Source organism: Cervus canadensis, chromosome 21, assembly GCF_019320065.1.
Source record: "Cervus canadensis isolate Bull #8, Minnesota chromosome 21, ASM1932006v1, whole genome shotgun sequence".
Lineage (NCBI taxonomy): Eukaryota > Metazoa > Chordata > Mammalia > Artiodactyla > Cervidae > Cervus > Cervus canadensis.
In genome coordinates this window covers 37,378,221-37,397,605 of record NC_057406.1, presented here as the reverse complement: position 1 = coordinate 37,397,605, position 19,385 = coordinate 37,378,221, and positions in this window count along the sequence as shown.

The following is a 19,385-nucleotide window of genomic DNA, read 5'->3' as shown; positions in this document are numbered from 1 at the left end:
GGAGTTAAGCACCCTGGTAACTTCTGGCTTTTCTCTCAAAAAGGTTCCAGGCCACTCTACTTTCTGCTTAGAAATTTCTAGCATGGAGGATGTTCTTATTCCCCGGAGAAGTGATTTGAGAATTTTCATAACTTCTCTTGAACTTGGATAGAGATATTCTGTGCTTACAATTATTAGAGTGTTTCTAATGTGGTTATGGTTTTCTCCTCCTCCTTCTCCCTGCCTTCTCCATTCTCCTTCTTCTCCCTCCTCTCCCTCTTCCACTTCCTCTTCTTCTCCTTTTCTGTTAAACATAATTGACATCAGTTCAGTCAGTTCAGTAGCTCAGTCATGTCCGACTCTTAGCGACCCCATGAATCGCAGCACGCCAGTCCTCCCTGTCCATCACCAACTCCCGGAGTTCACCCAAACCCATGTCTATTGAGTTGGTGATGCCATCCAACCATGTCACCCTCTGTCGTCCCCTTCTCCTCCTGCCCCCAATCTTTCCCAGCATGAGGGTCTTTTCAAATAATTGACATACAGCAGTATATAAGTTCAAGGTGTACAATATAATCACTTGACTTACATACATCATGAAATGATAACCACAATAAGTTTAGTGAACATCCTTCATTTTATATAGATAAAAATAAAGAAAAAGAAAAGTGTGTTTTTCCTTGTGATGAGAATTCCGGATTCACTTTAACAACTTTCATATATAAGACAGAAGTTTTAATTATGTTTATTGTCTGGTACATTGCATCCCTAATAGTTGTTTATTTTATAACTGGAAGTTTGTGCTTTTAACTACCTGTAACCAATACTCCCTCTTACCAACCCATGCCTCTAACCCCCAATCTGATCTCTTTTCCTACGAGTGTATCTGTTTGTTTTTGAAGTATAACTGACTTGTAACACTATGTTAGTTCCTGGTGCACAACATAGTGATTCAATATTTCTATACATTTCAAAATGATCACCATGATGTCTAGTTACCATCTGCCTGGTTTTCACCACTCTCTTTGTTACCATTTTACCACTCTGCTAGCTAAGCTGCTAAACCTCAGAGTCTTCTCAAGTCAAGGATCTCCCATTGATTTTAGCTTCTAAAATGGGGCAATGAAACATTTATCACTAGATCATTACCACTGGTGAGAAGTCTCCTGCTAGTCTGCTTATTATCTACAACTGCTGAAGCTGTGGAAACACAAGTCTCTGAGGCCATTTTATTTTGTCTGGGGGCAGAGATAGTTTGTTGTTTTAGGGAAGGCACTCACTCCTTAGACATTTTCTAGCTCTTGGGCAGGAAAAATAACTATTGGAAATGACTTTTTCTGATATTGAGGTGCAAAAATATGTATATAAAAGAGGTGCTTTTTTCAGAGAAATTGCCAAGACGTACACTTACCTTTAAGTTCACTTAGGCCATGAGATTTCTTAGAACATTTTTCTCCCTTATTTAGGCAAGATGATAAAATACCCAATAGGTTAGTTTAATCTTTTATTCACATGCTATATAAGAAGGAAAGAGGCCCATTTACACTAAAGTAAAATCAGTTGAAAAAATACTTTCCCTGGATGTGCTAATAAGCAAGAGGAGGAAATTTTCAGGTTTAATATTAGTTTTGAAGATTCTCAAAGACGTCATACTGCCTGAAAGTTATCACTCCTAGATAATCACTATTAATAGTACAAGCAGTAAGACAACAATGACAATTTCACTTGGCATTTATTTTTATATAGGTGTTTCCCTCATAGCTCAGTTGGTAAAGAATCCACCTGCAATGCAGGAGACCCCAGTTTGATTCCTGGGTCAGGAAGATCCACTGGAGAAGGGACAGGTTACCCACTCCAGTATTCTTGGGCGTCTCTGGTAGCTCAGCTGGTAAAGAATCTGCCTGCAATGTGGGAGACTTGGGTTTGATCCCTGGTTGGGAAGATCCCCTGGAGAAGGGAAAGGCTACTCACTCCAGTATTTTGGCCTGGAGAATCCCGTGGACTGTACAGTCGCAGACTTGGATGTGACTGCTCACCTTTTACTTTCACTTTTCATGGAAAGTTCAAGTGTATGTCAGGTTGTAGATGCACTCTCAGGCGTGTTATTGCTCCCGTTAACAGATGTAAAAACTGAAATTGTAAAGATGGACAGGGAGGCCTAACGTGCTGCAGTTCACGGGGTCGCAAGGAGTCGGACACGGCTGAGTGACTGAACTGAACTGAACTGAACTGAAAGGTGTCTGTCTCATTCAAGGGCTCAGAATAAATCATTCAGTGGAGACAGAAGAAAACACAAATTTCTCTCAGTATGCAGTACTGCACCTTCTAATATACACTATAATTCCAAGTATAGGGTTGATTAGTGAGGCAGAGATACATGATGTTAGTATATTAATGCATTAATTTGACATCAGTGATTATTCATTACATGCTAGGTACTGCTCCAGGTAGTAGCAAGCAGAGTCCTTAATCTCACAGAGTTTATATTCTGCTGAGGCAAGGCTGGTAATAAATCAAAATAAAATACCAGGTGAAGGTAAGTGCTGTGGGAAAAATAAAACAAAGGAAGGGGGCTAGGGAATGCTGAACTTCTCTCTGGGTGTTATTTTATACAGTGTAGTCAAAGAGCTTTCATAAGAAAGTGGCATTTTGAGCAAGTATTAGAAGGAAATTGGGATTCAATGAGAGTTATTAAAAGTAAAATTTTCAAATAGTCAAAAAGTGACTCTCGCATGATTAGGAACTGAGCATATGTCAAAGATTTATTCTATTCACTAAGTAATAAGGAAACAATAAGATACCAGGAGTGGTTCAGGTATTTCCTCAGCAGTCCAGTGGTTAGGACTCTGCGCTTCCACTGCCGGGGGTGAAAGTGTGATCCCTGATCAGGGAACTAAGATCCCTCATGCCATGGATGCAACCAAAAAAAAAAAAAAAAGTGGTTCAAAAGGCATTCAAGTATCTGATATTTAAACAAAATTTAATAACACAATGTTCAACTAAGAAAGACCAAACTGGTAAATGTCCCACAGGATAATAAACTATGTTCTTTGGAGTCATCTTTCCTAGTGGACAAAAATTATTGGATCTCTCATTAAAAAAAAAAAAAAACTTTGTAAAAAAAAAATTTAGTAACTTTGCTACATCTGGGACTTTTAATCAATAGTAAACAGTAAGTCAAATAAAGTACAAAAGTACATCCCTTAAGTAATGAATACTATCTTGAGCCTATTAGACAATGTACCCATAAGACATTGAAAGGGCACGCTGATCACATATTCCTCTGTTTTCAAGTTTTGCTTTTCTTTTTTCTTTTTAAAAGAGCCATGGAGAGATGATTGGGCAAAGAACATTCTAGGCAGAGAGAAATGTAAAGGAGTCGGCCCATTTCCCTCCACTCATTCTTCATTCTTCCTACAGCCAAGGAAAGCCCTCCTGACACCCCTCTGTACCCAGCCCTCCCCCACCCCGCCCCCTCTGCAGACTCACACACTCACCTGGACCATTTTATAGTTTGATGTAAGTAAAGAGCTGGGGGCAATCTGGACAAACTAGAAAATTTATATTGGAAGGAGAGTGGGAATTGAGGTTGGGAGTTAAGAGTAGGGGAGGGTTTTAAAAAATATTAGAGAGTGGTGACTATGCAAAGTAGTGAAAGTAGAGAAGAATGGATTTTCATGTTTTGCTATTTTTCTATGGCATAAAAATGTCCTTCCCCTACCTCAGTCCCCACCTTTGACTGTGTCCTGAGAGACTGAGTGAAAATATGAATTTGTTCAGATTATATGTCCGTTGCTTGTCAGATTGTGTTCTACGTGAGGTGGGAATCAGACTGCTTTCCTGGTCTCATGTTTGTCTGGTACAACCTTGGTCTGTCTCTGAAATGATTCCATGTGTGATATGGAAACTGAGGAGGAAAGGAAATGGGAACTTTCTTTGAGTCTGGAGGGTTAGAGGAGCTATCTGCTCAAGGGAAGAAGTGTGCAACCTCCCTCCTCCCACTCATTAGAATTGGTGCTCCTTTTTCTCCTTCCACTGCCCTTCCCTAGCCCTGTAGCCTCCACACTAGCTGAGGTTTTCAGAAGTTACACTCAACCCTTCCTGCACAAAGCCCACACCTCAGTCCCTGTCTCCTGTCTTGCTTTGCATGCTGCAGGCTATAATCAACCTCTGACTTCCAAAATATCTCCTCTCCCCACTATCTGTGTTCCATAAAAGCTCCCATGCCCTTATACTATTTTTAAATACCTCCTAGAGAATCAAGTATCTCCAAATTTTTCACTTGGCCAACTAGGACCACTGTCAGAGGTCCTTCCAGGTAAGGGCTTCCCTTGTGGCTCAGCTGGTAAAGAATCCGCCCACAATACGGGAGACCTGGGTTTGATCCCTGGATTGGGAAGATCCCCTGGAGAAGGGAAAGGCTACCCACTCCAGTAGTCTGGCCTGGAGAATTCCATGGACTGTATATGTCCATGTTGTTGGGAAGAGTCAGACACGACTGAGCAACTTTCACTTTCCAGGTAAGGAAAAGATACTGGGTGTAGGGAGTGAATTTTTCAGACTTGTAATTTATAGTTCCTCTGAGACATTTAAGAAGAACTGCTCTCCTGTTACAGTCCATTACTAAAAGATGAAGTTAAGACAGAACAGTCTGAGCTTCAGACACTAGACTCGGATGTGATGGAAGAGGAATACAGCAGCGACAATGGGCATCCCTTATCCCCAGCCAAGAAGGAGATGTGAAAGGAGGTGGGGTGGTTCAGGGAGAAAAGAGAGAAAATGATAATAAATAAAAATGTGATCCTATCCTCTTTAAGGAGAAATCCTTCCTCCCCAGACACTTTCTCCATGCTGCTTAAAAGTCTACCAATTAAATTCATTTGGTTAATATTTAAATATCTCAAAATGAGACCATCATTCTTTCATCTCTTCCTGTAAATTGGTTTCATAAACGCTTCCTTCCTTGTTACATCAAGGTTTCTAAGAGAAGAACAGAACCACGCTCTTGGAACACTAGATTATAAAATCAATGCAAAAATGGTGGACTGAACAGAAAAAGATGCTGATAACTTTTTTCTGGTATCAATCTACAGCCATGACACCAAATGAAGGCCAGGACACTGATGTGAACTTGCATCTGAGCCCTGTCTTCAGGCATTACCTCCAGGGTTTCCCAAGTTCCAGATTTATGATCTCTTACTGTAGAGGCTCCCTGGCTATCAGCTCCAGTTAGTCCTAGAAGTTGGCAGAAACAATAGAAATGCCTATATGTGTCCCCCTATTTATCCTGGGGGCTGTTTCAAGTTTCATTCGGCTTACTGGCATCAGGAAACATTCTGTTCTCTCTCCTATTTTCAAGGTCAAGAATTTGATTCCTGATTGTTGAGAAAGGACAGACTTCTCCTAGGAAGGAAGCATCTTTGTTAGAGAAGTCTGTGTCAGATTATTTCATCTGTTAACAGCAGAACCAGAAGATAAAGAGGGCTATTTGAAAGGAACTAGCATTGACAAATGGTATACATTTTTGAACTCATTTCAAAGTACGAACTCTTGTTTCATTTCATTTTCTAAGACTCTGAGTAACTTACAGACAATTTAATTGCCTGTATTTGGAATAGAGAATTCCTAAAATGCTGAGCATAATATTTGGATTTAAAGAAAAAGACACCATAATAGAGGCCATTGTTCAAATAAGTACAGACAGGTTCATGTATTTCGAACCTTGGATAAAATATAAAGAAGATCATTGAGCTCTAATTTGAAAGAATTCTATTGAAAGGCTCAGAAAACAATCCAGTACAAGAATATGAGACAGAATTATAATATTTACTGGACAATTGTTTGCTAAGAAGCATATATTTTATATCACTTTTTAACAAGACTGGACTGTCAAATTGTTTAAAATTCCATTGGAAAAATTTGGATTATCATAAAAGTGTTTACTTTTTTATCCTTCCATGTATATTGAATTACTCATGGAAGACAACCGAAAGAATCTGAGAAATTCTAGTTTTAGTAGCAACTCAGACTGCATTTCAGAAATATTACAGACTGTGTAAATGAATGTGACTTTTCAACATGTATTAACATAGCTGCAATACTATTTGGGTGCTTTGTAGGCACAAAGAAATGAAAAATTATAGCATTATCAGCAGGGATGATTATTTGGAAGATGATGGGACAAATTAAACATTCTTCTCATGTGTATAGTGACCATGCTTGTGTAGGAAAAAAAGGATCATCTTTATTTTGTTTTGCTAAATACCATTAACTCCAGCAGCTATGATTCATAACTAATACAAAAATATATGCCTTTTTAAACCAGGTCTAGAATTATGGAGTTATCATCTATGAAGGTATTGTAGTCATATATATCCTAGATCATTCACTGAACATACATCCATGTAAAAGCATATTTAGAACAATGCTGAACTTCTCTTGGTATTAAAATCACATTTGATTATTCATTATAATACCAAACAGGCATTTCCACCTTCTTTTATATCTGAGTTAAAGAGACATAGATAACATATATTTTTTTAATTTAAACTTTTTATTTTCCACTGAGGTATAGTTGATTAATAATATTGTAATAGCTTCAGGTGAACAGTAAAGGGACTCATCCATACATATACATGTATCCATTCTCCCCTCAACTCCCCCTCGCCCCATCTAGGCTGCCACATAACAAATGAGCAGAATTCCATGTGCTGTACAGTCTGTCCATGCTGGTTATCAATTTTAAATATAGCAGTGTAGACATGTCAATCCCAAACTCCATAACTATGCCTTCTCGCCATTCTTGCCCTGGGCAACCATAAGTTCATTCTCCAAGTCTGTGAGTCTCTTTCTATTTTGTAAGTAAGTTCATTTGTATCATTTCTTTTAGATTCCACATATAAGGGATGTCATACAATATTTCTGAGTCAGTACAGCTGAGGTGGGACATAAAATGTGTTTTTAGCAAACTCCACATGACAATGATGCCACATTCCTGGAAACCGCACTTTGAGAACCACAGCAATAAAGGAATCTGGGTTCAATTCAGTTCAGTCGCTCAGTTGTGTCCGACTATTTGCGACCCCATGAAAGGCAGCACGCCAGGCCTCCCTGTCCATCATCAACTCCCAGAGTTCATGCAAACTCATGTCCATTGAGTCAGTGATGCCATCCAACCGTCTCATCCTCTGTCGTCCCCTTCTCCTCCTTGCCCTCAATCTTTCCCAGCATCAGGATCTTTTCCAATGAGTCAGTTCTTCACATCAGGTGGCCAAAGTATTGGAGTTTGAACTTCAACTTCAACATCAGTCCCTCCAATGAACACCCAGGACTGATCTCCTTTAGGATGGACTGGTTGGATCTCCTTGCAGTCCAAGGGACTCTCAAGAGTCTTCTCCAGCACCATAGTTCAAAAGCATCAATTCTTCGGTGCTCGGCTTTCTTTATAGTCCAACTCTCACATCCATACATTACAACTGGAAAAACCACAGCCTTGACTAGATGGAACTTTGTTGACAAAGCAATGTCTCTGCTTTTTAAAATGCTGTCTAGGTTGGTCATAACTTTCCTTCCAAGGAGTAACCATCTTTTAATTTCAAGGCTGCAATCACCATCTGCAGTGATTTTGGAGCCCAAAAAAATGAAGTCAGCCACTGTTTCCACGGTTTCCCCATCTATTTGCCATGAAGTGATGGGACCAGATGCCATGATCTTAGTTTTCTGAGTGTTGAGCTTTAAGGCAACTTTTTCACTGTCCTATTTCACTTTCATCAAGAAGCTCTTTAGTACTTCTTCACTTTCTGCCATAAGGATGGTGTTATCTGCATATCAGGTTATTGATATTTCTCCCGGCAATCTTAATTCCAGCTTGTGCTTCTTCCAGCCCAGCATTTCTCATGATATACTCTGCATGTAAGTTAAATAAGCAGGGTGACAATATACAGCTCTTCCAACCACACAGGAGAAGACTCTACATATGGTCATCACCAGATGGCCAACACCGAAATCAGATTGAATATATTCTTTGCAGCCAAAGTGAAGAAGCTCTATACAGGCAACAAAAACAAGACTGGGAGCTGACTGTGGCTCAGATCATGAACTCTTTATTGCCAAATTCAGACTTAAATTGAAGAAAGTGGGGAAAACCACTAGACCATTCAGGTATGACCTAAATCAAATCCCTTATGATAATCAGTGGAAATGAGAAATAGATTTAAGGGACAAGATCTGATAGACAGAGTACCTGATGAACTATGGACGGAGGTTCGTGACATTGTACAGGAATCTGGGTATCAGGGGCTAAAAGCAATTTGAAGAAAAAATACATGTGGATCAGGTTGATATTGTGCAAAGTGAGAAGAAATCTAAGCTTTCCCCTGAAGAACCAGCCTCCCTGTGGCCTCCAATCTCCACAAAGAGCCCTCTGCCTCCTGATTCTCCCAATTCTCTTTTTCTTACCTCCAGTTCTCAAAAGTGCTTGGAGATCTCTCTCTCTTAATTTACCCTAAAGTGTAAATCAAGCACAGTAGATATTCCTCTCAGAGAGCTTTCTGTTTTGGATCAAAACTGTAACCTCAAGAAATGAAATTTGAACAATGAAAAGGCACTAAAAATTTTTACCTTCACTCTTGCCTTCATTACAACAGTGACTTAAAAGTCAAATCTCTTCATGGTAATTTCTTATTCAAAGTCTTCAGTAACTGTCCTTCTACAGGCAAATATTAAATGCTTAGCCAGACTTCCAGGCCTTTCATTTCAGTTATTGTATTATTCAACTCTGTTCTTTAAATTTTCTAGCTCTTTGGTATACATTTCTTTTATCCTCTCAGTCTTTTTCTGAGATCTTATCCTCCATTCTTTTTCTGAGATCTTTGATCTTCATTATCATTACTCTGAATTCTCTTTACTATCTCCATTTCATTTAGTTGTTCTTCTTGGATTTTATCTTGTTCCTTTCTATAGTACATATTTATCTGCTGTCTCATTTTGTATTCATGCATGCTAAATTGCTTCAGTCATGTCCAACTCTGTGAGGCCCTATGGACTGTAGCCCACCAGGCTCCTCTGTCCATGGGATTCTCCAGGAAAGAATACTGCAGTGGGTTGCCATGCCCTCCTCCAGAGGAACTTACCTACCCAGGGATCGAACCCATGTCTCTTGCATTGGCAGGTGGATTCTTTACCACTAGTGCCACCTGGGAAACCCCCTCATTTTGTGTAACTTTCTGCATTGGTGGTTTCCATGCCATAGGCTGTAGGATTGTAGCTCCTCTTTCTTCTAGTGTCTGCCCCCTGGTTAGTGAGGTTGGTCCAAAAAGTTGTGCAGGCTTCCTGGTGTATGGACTGGTGCCTGCCCACTGGTGGGGGGAGCTGGGTCTTACCCCTCTGGTGGGCAAGACTGTGTCAAGAGGTGTGTCTAGAGGTGACTGTGAGCCCCGGATGACTTTAGGCAGCCTGTCTGTTGATGAGTGAGGCTGTGTTTCTGCCCTGTGGGTTGTTTGGTCTGACATGTCCCAGCAATGGAGCCTGCAGGCTGTTGAGTTGGGCCAGGACTCAGTACCAAAATGGTGGCCTCTAAGAGAGTTCAAAATGATAAATATCCCTGGGGACTTCTCCCACTAATGTCCTTGTCCCCACAGCCAGCCACAGCCAACCCTTGTCTCCCAGGAGGCCCTCCAAGACCTGCAGGTGGGTCTGGCCCAGGCTCCTATGAAGTCACTGCTCTGCCTTGGGCTCCAGGGCACATGAAACCTTGGGTGAGCCTTCCAAGAGTGGAGTCACTGTTTCCCCCAGCCTTGCAGACCTCCTGCACTCAAGCGCCACTGGCCCCCAAAACCAAATGCTCTGGGGTCCCCTCTTCCTGATGCCAGAGCTCCAGGCTGGGGAGCCTGACATGGGGACCAGAACTCTCACTCCTGTGGGAGAACCTCTGCAATAGAATTATTTTCTAGTTTGTGGGTCACCCACCCAGTGGTTATGAGATTTGATTATATTGTGAAAGTACCCCTCCTACCATCTCACCATGGCTTCTTTTCTGTCTTTGGATGTCAGATAACATATTTGGTAGGTCCCAGTCTTTTTCATCAGTGGTTGTTTGGCAGTTAGTTGTGATTTTGGTGTCTTCATAAAAGGATATGAGCTTAAGCACTTCTACTTTACCGTCTTGTCCTTTTCTCCTCCCAGACCTTCCAATACATGCCATAACCTACCTGTGACTTCATCAGTCACTTCTCCCTCCCTCTACTTTGTATACAACAAAACTGAACTGTTTCAAATCCTGTGAAAATGTCCTATTCTCGGGATCAGCTACATAATTTCCAGGCCCCAGTGAAATATGAAAGTGCAGGACACTTTGAACAAAAAGCATTAAAGACTTTCAAGGCAGGAACAACAGAGCTTTTGTTCAAGTGTAGAAGTCTGAACGTGGGGTCCTGTCGACTGCAGGTCACACACCCATGACTAATCTAGAGATATAATCCCTAAGTCCCTGGGCATATGTGTTGAGGCATCACAAAGAAAGAGTGAAAAGTTTTTATTTCCTTTTGCTCTGAATTAGTATCTTTAGACTTGCTGAACTTCGAGTGTAAGAAAGCTAATAAGCATTGCCAAGCAGTTTTTCATTTTCCCGGAAAACTCTTGTGCAGTCAGGGAGTACCCCCTCTTACTTTGATCATGGCACCACTGACTGTCCTTATACACTGCTGTGGTCTTCCCCTTTTGGGTATGTTTGGTACTACTTCCTCATCCTGCAATGCCATTCATCTGCTTCTCATCTGATAATCCCCACTCACATATCAGCTGCTCAGCCCAGGCTGCTCCTGGGCTGTGAGGCTTCTCACAAAGCTCAGGACACACCAGGCACTTGGGGCAGGCTTGACTTGAGAGGTGGGTTTGCTGGGTTTTGACATTGTTCACATGAATATCTTATTCACTGGACTCTAGGCAATTTCAACAAGGCCTTCCTCTTTGTACCTGAAAAATCTAGTACAATATCTGGATTTTGAGAGGGACTCAAAAATGCTTTTAAATGAAAGGATAGGTGAGCATGCATCCTAACATTTTCCACTAATTCAAAAATAGCTTCTTGGAAGAAAAACATTTCTGAAGCTGAGTGACAGCTTAAATGTGATTCGGTCTCCTGGAACTAGTAGATGAGTTTGTCAATTTGCTGCTGGTTACCACAAAAGTAGGACACTCTGGGAAAAGAATGAAACTCCTTGGTCTCAAGCCTAATCTATGTGGGTGTGGCCCCCAAATCTGTGTTCAGTCTTGCTCAGTGGAGGAATCTAACACAAGAGAGAGTCTATGAGAATCATCAAGAATGCCTTTCCAAGACTGGTTTCATGTGGGGACTTATAGTTTTAATTAAAATATCAGCACTTATCTGAGACCTACATTCAGCTTTCCAGGGCTGATGATCTCATCTGCGGTTGACAAGTCATTTGCCTCTCTTTCTCCTTCATTATTTCTGACTATTCACTGTTGCTCTAGCATGAGTGGGTGGAGAAAAACCTTTTTACACACTGAAATTCAAACCAATAAAGTCTGCTTTTTGTGAGTGTATGCTCATCTACAAATTTCAGGTACCCCAGGTCTTCATCCCTAGCTACATGTAAAATTTGAGTGTTGGCAGGATATCATACTTACTTAGGTATATTTCTCTGACTTGCATATATATATATATATACTCTTCTAGGCATGTTTTGAAAGATAATTAGAAAAGCTTTTTTTGTTTGTTTTTAATATAATCATTTTAGGTATCTTTTAGTGACTGATATGTACTTTGTCCTTGGAAACAGTCTAGGATTGAAGGGGCATCTGGGGGGATTTTTCTGGCTGAGCCATAAAGAAAGAGAGCTGATTGTGCAGCTTCTCAGTCTTTCTCTTTTTACCACTGTTTCATCTCTTGAAGGTGATGGGCTTCCATCCCTCAAGGTGCCTCAGCCCTGTGGACATCACGGATGAGCTGGGTCAAGTGGGTCTGGATTTATATCTCAAAAGACAAGGACATCACCAGGTTATATCCATCTTCAGGCAGGTGTATCTGCTACATGCTCTGAGACCAAATCCTGACTGCCTACACTAAGCCATTAGTTATGGAATGGCAGAGAATACATGTGCAAGTCTGCATTGAACCAGAAACTTATCTCAATAAAATGGCTTAGATGTGAATTGTTTTAATTTGATCCTGTTAGGGTGGACTTTTCAATCCTTTGCTCTAAGCTTTGTCACTGACACCATGCATTCCCAATCTGAGCCCTGTTTTCTTGGACACTTGATTTGTTTAAAAGCCTTAGAAGTTGCTTTTCTAGACTTAGAATTTGGACTCCAAGGTCGGGAGGGAGTTCAAAACGTTCTATAGTCTATACTCATCTAACACTTGAACCTGCCCTGCCATTGTCATACGCAGGGTGTGTATTACCTTTCCCTAGACACTTCCAAGCATGGAAAATTAACTGCTGCTTGAGGTCACCCACTTGATCCTGAGTAGCTCTTTTAGAAATATCTTCCCTTCATAAACCAGATGTCAGCTAAAGTCAACTTGCCCTTTTAGATTTAAATGAAATTGTTTTGAGTTCTCATGCCTTATGAGGTAAGCCATTTAGCAACTCTTTCAAACTCTGTTAATCTTTGGCATGTGGGCAGGAGGTTGTTTACAATTGTCCTGGCTGCCTCTGGTTAAAGCCAGACAGCTCCATGTATGGCTCCTTGCTTGTCTATGCCTGGTCTCCCTTCTGTTTTCCCTGTGCTGCCACACCAAGCAGCCTCCTGGTTCCTGTTTTGACATTTCTTGTTTCGTCTTAAACACAAAGTTGTGTAAGTGTGTGCACCACACTGTTATAGGAGAATAGGGGCAACTGTTTAGGTTTATAGAGCAGCAACCAACTTATGATTAAATGACATTCCTGGGCTTCCAAACTTTGCAGCAAGCTCATCACCAGGGACCTTGTTCCCAGGTCACCTTTATCTGTAACTTTCACCTCCCACCACGCTTGGTCCCTTCTCTTAACTCTTCCTCTTTTCTGTCTAACATTTTGCTTATATCTCAGATTCCAGTTAACTTCCTCTGGGGAGAAACTTGATGTTGCTTTTGTTCTTCTTCTAGACCTTGCCCTTGGGACCTCCTGTCCCACACCCAGGTCAGTTTATCAATATGTTTTTCCAAAAAGAGCCTTCTCCCTAAAAGTCTTGTGTCAGATGTTACCCTGTCCCCATGTGATTGCATAAAGCCCAGGTCTGACTCCCTAAAATTACTTCTATCCAGTTCATTACAGCCTGCCCTGTCTTGGCTGACCCCTTTCTCTGAAGTCATTGCTATTGACAGAAAGAACACAGGCTTCCGAATGAAATCGCTTTAAAACCTGGATGTACTCCTCATCAATTTTGTGACACCTTTTCTAGACCATGTTCCTTAGCTCTGAAATTTTGATAATTATACCTTCTAAAGGATTTGTGTGAGAATTTGACTAGGTAATATACCACATCTGACAGATAGTAGACATTCCAAATTTTTATTTCCTTTTCTTAAAACAAAATAAAATGGAGAAAAGGCTTGAAAATCTCCAAAATCAACAAAACCACTTAAGTTATGTAATCAAAATTAAATCTAGCTTGTTTCATGAACATAAGCACAGCTTAACTTTGGTTATTTCTTATAAATGCCGCAGATAATCATAAAAGAAATGTAATTCATCTTCCTTAAATGGTTTAAGATAATGACTTGTAACCAATTTTCTGCCATCTGGAAACCACCACAGAAATAACCCATCACTGTGATGGGGAACACCTTCCTCATTTTCACATTATAAGCTTCTTGTAATGTCATGAATCTGCACCTTCAAACAAGTTTGGGGTTTGAAGTACCCCTGATCATGAACAATTTGTTCACCTAATAAAATATTCATATCAAGTAAATCTCTCTAGGTTTTCTTTTAACACTCCCCTCAGCAACCCCACCCTAAAATGGTATGGATGAAACTTCCTCAGCCTGGTTGGATACCTGTTTGTTTTGACCTCTGACCCCTACCTACTTGACATGTCAGCTCCCTTGGATGTTGAAGCTGGTCCCTGCTTTTGTCATTAGTCAGCCACTCCATCTCCATGCTCCAGATTTCTGGAACTACTCACTGTTTCCAAAATCACTCTGCCTCATCTCTGGAGCCCTGTGATACTATTCTCTGTCTTTTCACATGGGCCACTTCTATTCAAGTCTCACCTAAACATCATCCTCTCTTCCAGAAAGCCATCCTTGATTCTTTAAGTCTGAGTTGGGTGTCACTACTACCTGCTCCTCTGGCACTCTGTAATCATCCTCTTGACATCCCAAGTCCAGAGTTTTAAAATCACTTTTTACTTAGCTACCCCATAGACTATAAGCTTCATGAGCTACAGGTAGATTCTTATCAAAGTTTTATCCCAAGGCAGAGGAACATGGAAACCTTTCAAGAATGTTTGCATTTTCTTTGCCCTAGAGATAGGTCCAAAAAAGTATTGCTGTGATTTATGTCAAAGAGTGCTCTACCTATGTTCTCTTCTAGGAGTTTTATGGTTTCAGGTCTTACAATTCAGTCTTTAATCCATTTGGAGCTATCTCTTTTTTTTAATATGATGAAAGTGAAAGCCACTCAGTCATATCCGACTCTTTGCAACCCCATGGATTATACAGTCCATGGAATTCTCTGGGCCAGAATACTGGAGTGGGTAGCCTTTTCCTTCTCTGGGGGATCTTCCCAACCCAGAAATCAAACCCAGTTCTCCCGCATTGCAGGCAGATTCTTTACCAGCTGAGCCACCAGGGAAGCCCAAGAATACTGGAGTAGGTAGCCTATCCCTTCTCCAGAGGATCTTCCTGACCCAGGAATTGAACCAGGGTTGAGCTCTCAGGGAAGCCCCTAAAGCTGTTCAGTCATGTCTGACTCTTTGTGACCCCATGGACTATACCGTCCATGGAATTCTCCAGGCCAGAATGCTGGAGTGGGTAGCCTTTGCCTTCTCCAGGGGATCTTCCCAATCCAGGGATCGAACCCAGGTCTCCCACATTGCAGGTAGATTCTTTACCAGCTGAGCCACAAGGGAAGCCCAAGAATACTGGAGTGGGTAGCCTATCCCTTCTCCAGTGGATCTTCCTGACCTGGGAATCGAATCCCAACCTAGGTCTCCTGCATTGCAGGTGGATTCTTTACCAACTGAGCTATCAGGGAAGCCCCATATGATTAAAGGACATGTTCTAACTTCATTCTTTTACATGTAGCTGGCTGACTTTCCAAGCACCACTTATTGAAGAGACTGTCTTTCCTCTATTGTATATTCTTGCCTTCTTTGTCATAGATTAATTGGCCATAACTGTGTGGGTTTATTTCTGAGTTCTCTATTCTGTTTTATTGATTTATGCATTTGTTTTTATGCTAGTACTATGCTGCTTTGATTACTGTATCTTTGTAGTATAGTCTTCAGTCAGGGTGCATGACACCTCCGGTTTTGTTCTTTTTTTCTCAAGATTGCTTTGACAATTCAGGGTCTATTGCAGCAGCAGCAGTGGTTCCATAGAAATTTTAATGTTATTTGTTCTAGTCCTCTGAAAATTGTCATGGGTATTTTGATAGGGATTGCATTAAAATCTGTAGATTTCTTTGAGTAATATGGAGAGTATTACACTTAGTGAAATAAGCCAGACAAAGAAAGACAAATATTTTGTTATCATGTACATGTGAAATCTAAAAAATAAGGGAAATGAATGTATATAACAAAACAGAAAAACAGACTCACAGATATAGAGAACAAACTAGTGATTACCAGTGGGGAGGCAGGAGTGGGGAGGGGCAAAGTAGGGGCAAAAGATTAAGAAATACAAACTACTGTGTACAAAATAAATAGGCTATGAGGATACATTGTACATCACAGAAAAATATAGCTATTATTTTGTCATAACTTTAAGTGGAGTACAATCTAAAAAATATCGTCACTATGTTGTACACCTGAAACTAATATTATAAATCAACTACACTTCAATTTTTTTAAAAAAAGAATATTTGTAGTTGAATAAATGTATCCTGTCTTGCTTCCAAGTTGTGTGACCGCTCACAGTCCTGACAAGACAGACAATAAGCCTTACCTTTTAATCAGTTGAAAATAATTTTTATTCCCCCTTACTATCACTGCCCCTCAACCACAAATATGTTGCCATAAGAATATATTTCTCTGAGCAATGAAGAACTGTTGAAGAAAAAGAAATATAAGATCTGTATTTCACTTACTGTTGATAAAGGAAGTTGTATAAAATGGGTGAGATCTCTAAATAAAGACAATAAACTTCAAAAAGTCTGGTGAATGAGAGCTCAGATGCTCTAACTAAGTGGCATTTGATAATTTATAGACAACACTGAGAGGAGTGAGAAACATTTAATGAGACATTTTTCAGTTCAGTTGCTCAGTCATGTCTGACTCTTTGCAACCCCATGGACTGCAGCACGCCAGGCTTCCCTGTCCATCACCAACTCCTGGATCTTGCTCAGACTCATGTCTATCGAGTCGGTGATGCCATCCAACCATCTCATCCTCTGTCATCCTCCTCTCCTCCTGCCTTCAACCTTTCCCAGCATCAGGGTCTTTTCTAATGAGTCAGTTCTTCACATCAGGTGACCAAAGTATTGGAGCTTCAGCTTCAGCATCAGTCTTTCTAATGAATATTCAGGTTTGATTTCCTTTAGGATTGACTGGTTTGATCTTGCTGTCCAAGGGACTCTCAAGAGTCTTCTCCAGCACCACAGTTCAAAAGCATCAATTCTTCAGTGCTCAGAAATGGCAAAAGTAAAAGCATAAGTTTCTAAACACAGTGTTGATGCAAGGGTTTTTCCAATAATACAGTCAACAAAACACCTGACTTTTGTTGCACTCTATGGCTAACCAGTGCTTGCATATGCAGAAGCAAAGAAATTTCTCTCTCTGACTGTCAGTTTGTCTGCTTATATGATCCCACCTAACTTGGAAATAGCTTCAGGAATGACTGACATTCAATTATGGCTCAAAAATATAACTGAGCTGTCCTGCAGCTCTGGACTTAGACCAAGTCCAGAAATTTCCTAGTGGTATTAGAAGCACTGAGGTCACCATGAAGGTGCGAGAAAGCTGGTCAGAGATAACCAAGGGAGTGCTACTGTTTTAGCATCTCATATGTAGCCTCTGAGGCCCCCTGGAAGGAAATATATTAGAGATGCCATGAGAGGTCTCACTAACATGCAATGTTAACATTTTTTAACAAGTGAACAAATAAAATATCTTGGAATGAATTCTCTATTTTGGTGCTAAACAATTTCATTTTAACTATATAAAATTCCAAACCAAAGCACTTAAATGTAAAGTGTTAGTAATGATATTGGTACAAAGTAGAGATGATTAGGATTATGATGTATGGAACTACCATATGGATTATCTTCATTGCAAACTAACTCATCCTCTGATGTGATTGGAGTCCCAGGATAGAGGTTAACAGAGAGCACTGTTGCCCACTCACCCAGGGAGATGTTCCAGAACACATCCTTGCTTCAGACTATGACATTCCTCTTGGTGTGGGGAGAGAGCTGTATAATTACATTGGCATTTCCGTATCAGAGATGACATCTAAGAGAAAGCATCACATTTGAGTTGCTTGGAGGGACTGTTCTATAAGTGATTTTAGGGAAGTTACTTGCCTCTGAGGCTCAGATGATTATTTGTACAAAGGATATAAAAACGAACGCAAGCATTAGTTAGAAAACAGATCTGGCTACTGTAACAAAAGTTATAATAATTGTGGCTCAATGGAGGCAGGAGTTTCTCTCTCATGATACTGTTTGACCATAACCTGTCCAAGCTGAGAGAGGAGAACCACTGTTTCAGGACCAGTCTCCTCTGATCCTGTTTTGCATCTTAAACACTCAACTTTCATCTCAGGACTAAATTGTCTGTTCCCATCTCTTACTTTCACGTTTATGCTACAGTCAGTGGGAGAGGAGAGGGGGAAGTGAGGCATAATCCTTCCCTTTTCAAGGGCGCAAGTCGTTTGTATCTCTTCTGCTCACATGCTATTGTCAGTCACGAGGCCCCATCAGTCTGTAAGCATGCTAGAAGATGGAGTCTTTAGCTGGGGTGCCGTGTGCCCAGCTAAACTTCAGGGCATTTTTAGTAAGGAAGAAAGGAACAACTCAAGGGCAGCTAGCAATTATCCTAAGCATTTCTTGTGACTTCTTCTAAAATACCATACATAAAACATTTGATACAAAGTCACTGTTAAGTAAAAATTTCAGTTCAGTTCAATTCAGTTGCTCAGTCATGTCCAACTCTTTGAGAACCCATGGACTGTAGCACGCCAGGCTTCTCTGTCCATCACCAACACCCAGAGGCTGCTCAAACTCAAGTCCATCGAGTCAGTGATGCCATCTAACCATCTTATCCTCTGTCGTCCCCTTCTCCTCCTGCCTTTAATCTTTCCCAGCATCAGGGTCTTTTCCAATGAGTCAGCTCTTTGCATCAGGTGGCCAAAGTATTGGAGTTTCAGCCTCAGCACCAGTCCTTCCAATGAACACCCAGGACTGATCTCCTTTAGCATGGACTGGTTGGATCTCCTTGCAGTCCAAGGGACTCTCAAGAGTCTTCTCCAACATCACAATTCAAAAACATCAATTCTTTGGTGCTAAGCTTTCTTTATAGTACAACTCTCACATTCATACATGACTACTGGAAAAACTATAGCTTTGACTAGACGGACAAAGTAATGTTGGCAAAGTAATGTCTCTGCTTTTTAAATATGCTATCTAGGTTGGTCATAACTTTTCTTCCAAGGAGCAAGAGTCTTTTAATTTCATGGCTGCAGTCAACGTATGCAGTGATTTTGGAGCCTAATAAAATAAAGTAGTCTGTCACTGTTTCCCCATCTATTTGCCATGGAGTGATGGGGCCAGATGCCATGATCTTAGTTTTCTGAGTGTTGAGTTTTAAGCCAGCTTTTTCACTCTCCTCTTTCACTCTCATGAGGAGGCTCTTTAGTTTTTCTTCCCTTTCTCCCATAAGGGAGGTGTCATCTGAGTATCTGAGGTTATTGACATTCCTCCTAGAAACTTTGATTCCAGCTTGTGCTTCATCCAGCCCGGCATTTTGCATGATGTACTCTGCATATAATTTAAATAAGTAGGGTGACAATATGCAGCCTTGACATATCCTTTCCCAATCTGGAACCAGTCTGTTGTTCCATGTTGGTTCTAACTGTTGCTTTTTCACCCTGCATACAGATTTCTCAGAAGGCAGGTAAGGTGGTCTGGCATTCCCATCTCTTCAAGGGTTTTCCACAGTTTGTTGTGATCCACACAGTCAAAGGTTTTGGTGTAGTCAATGAAACAGAAGTAGATGTTTTTCTGGAATTTTCTTGCTTTTCA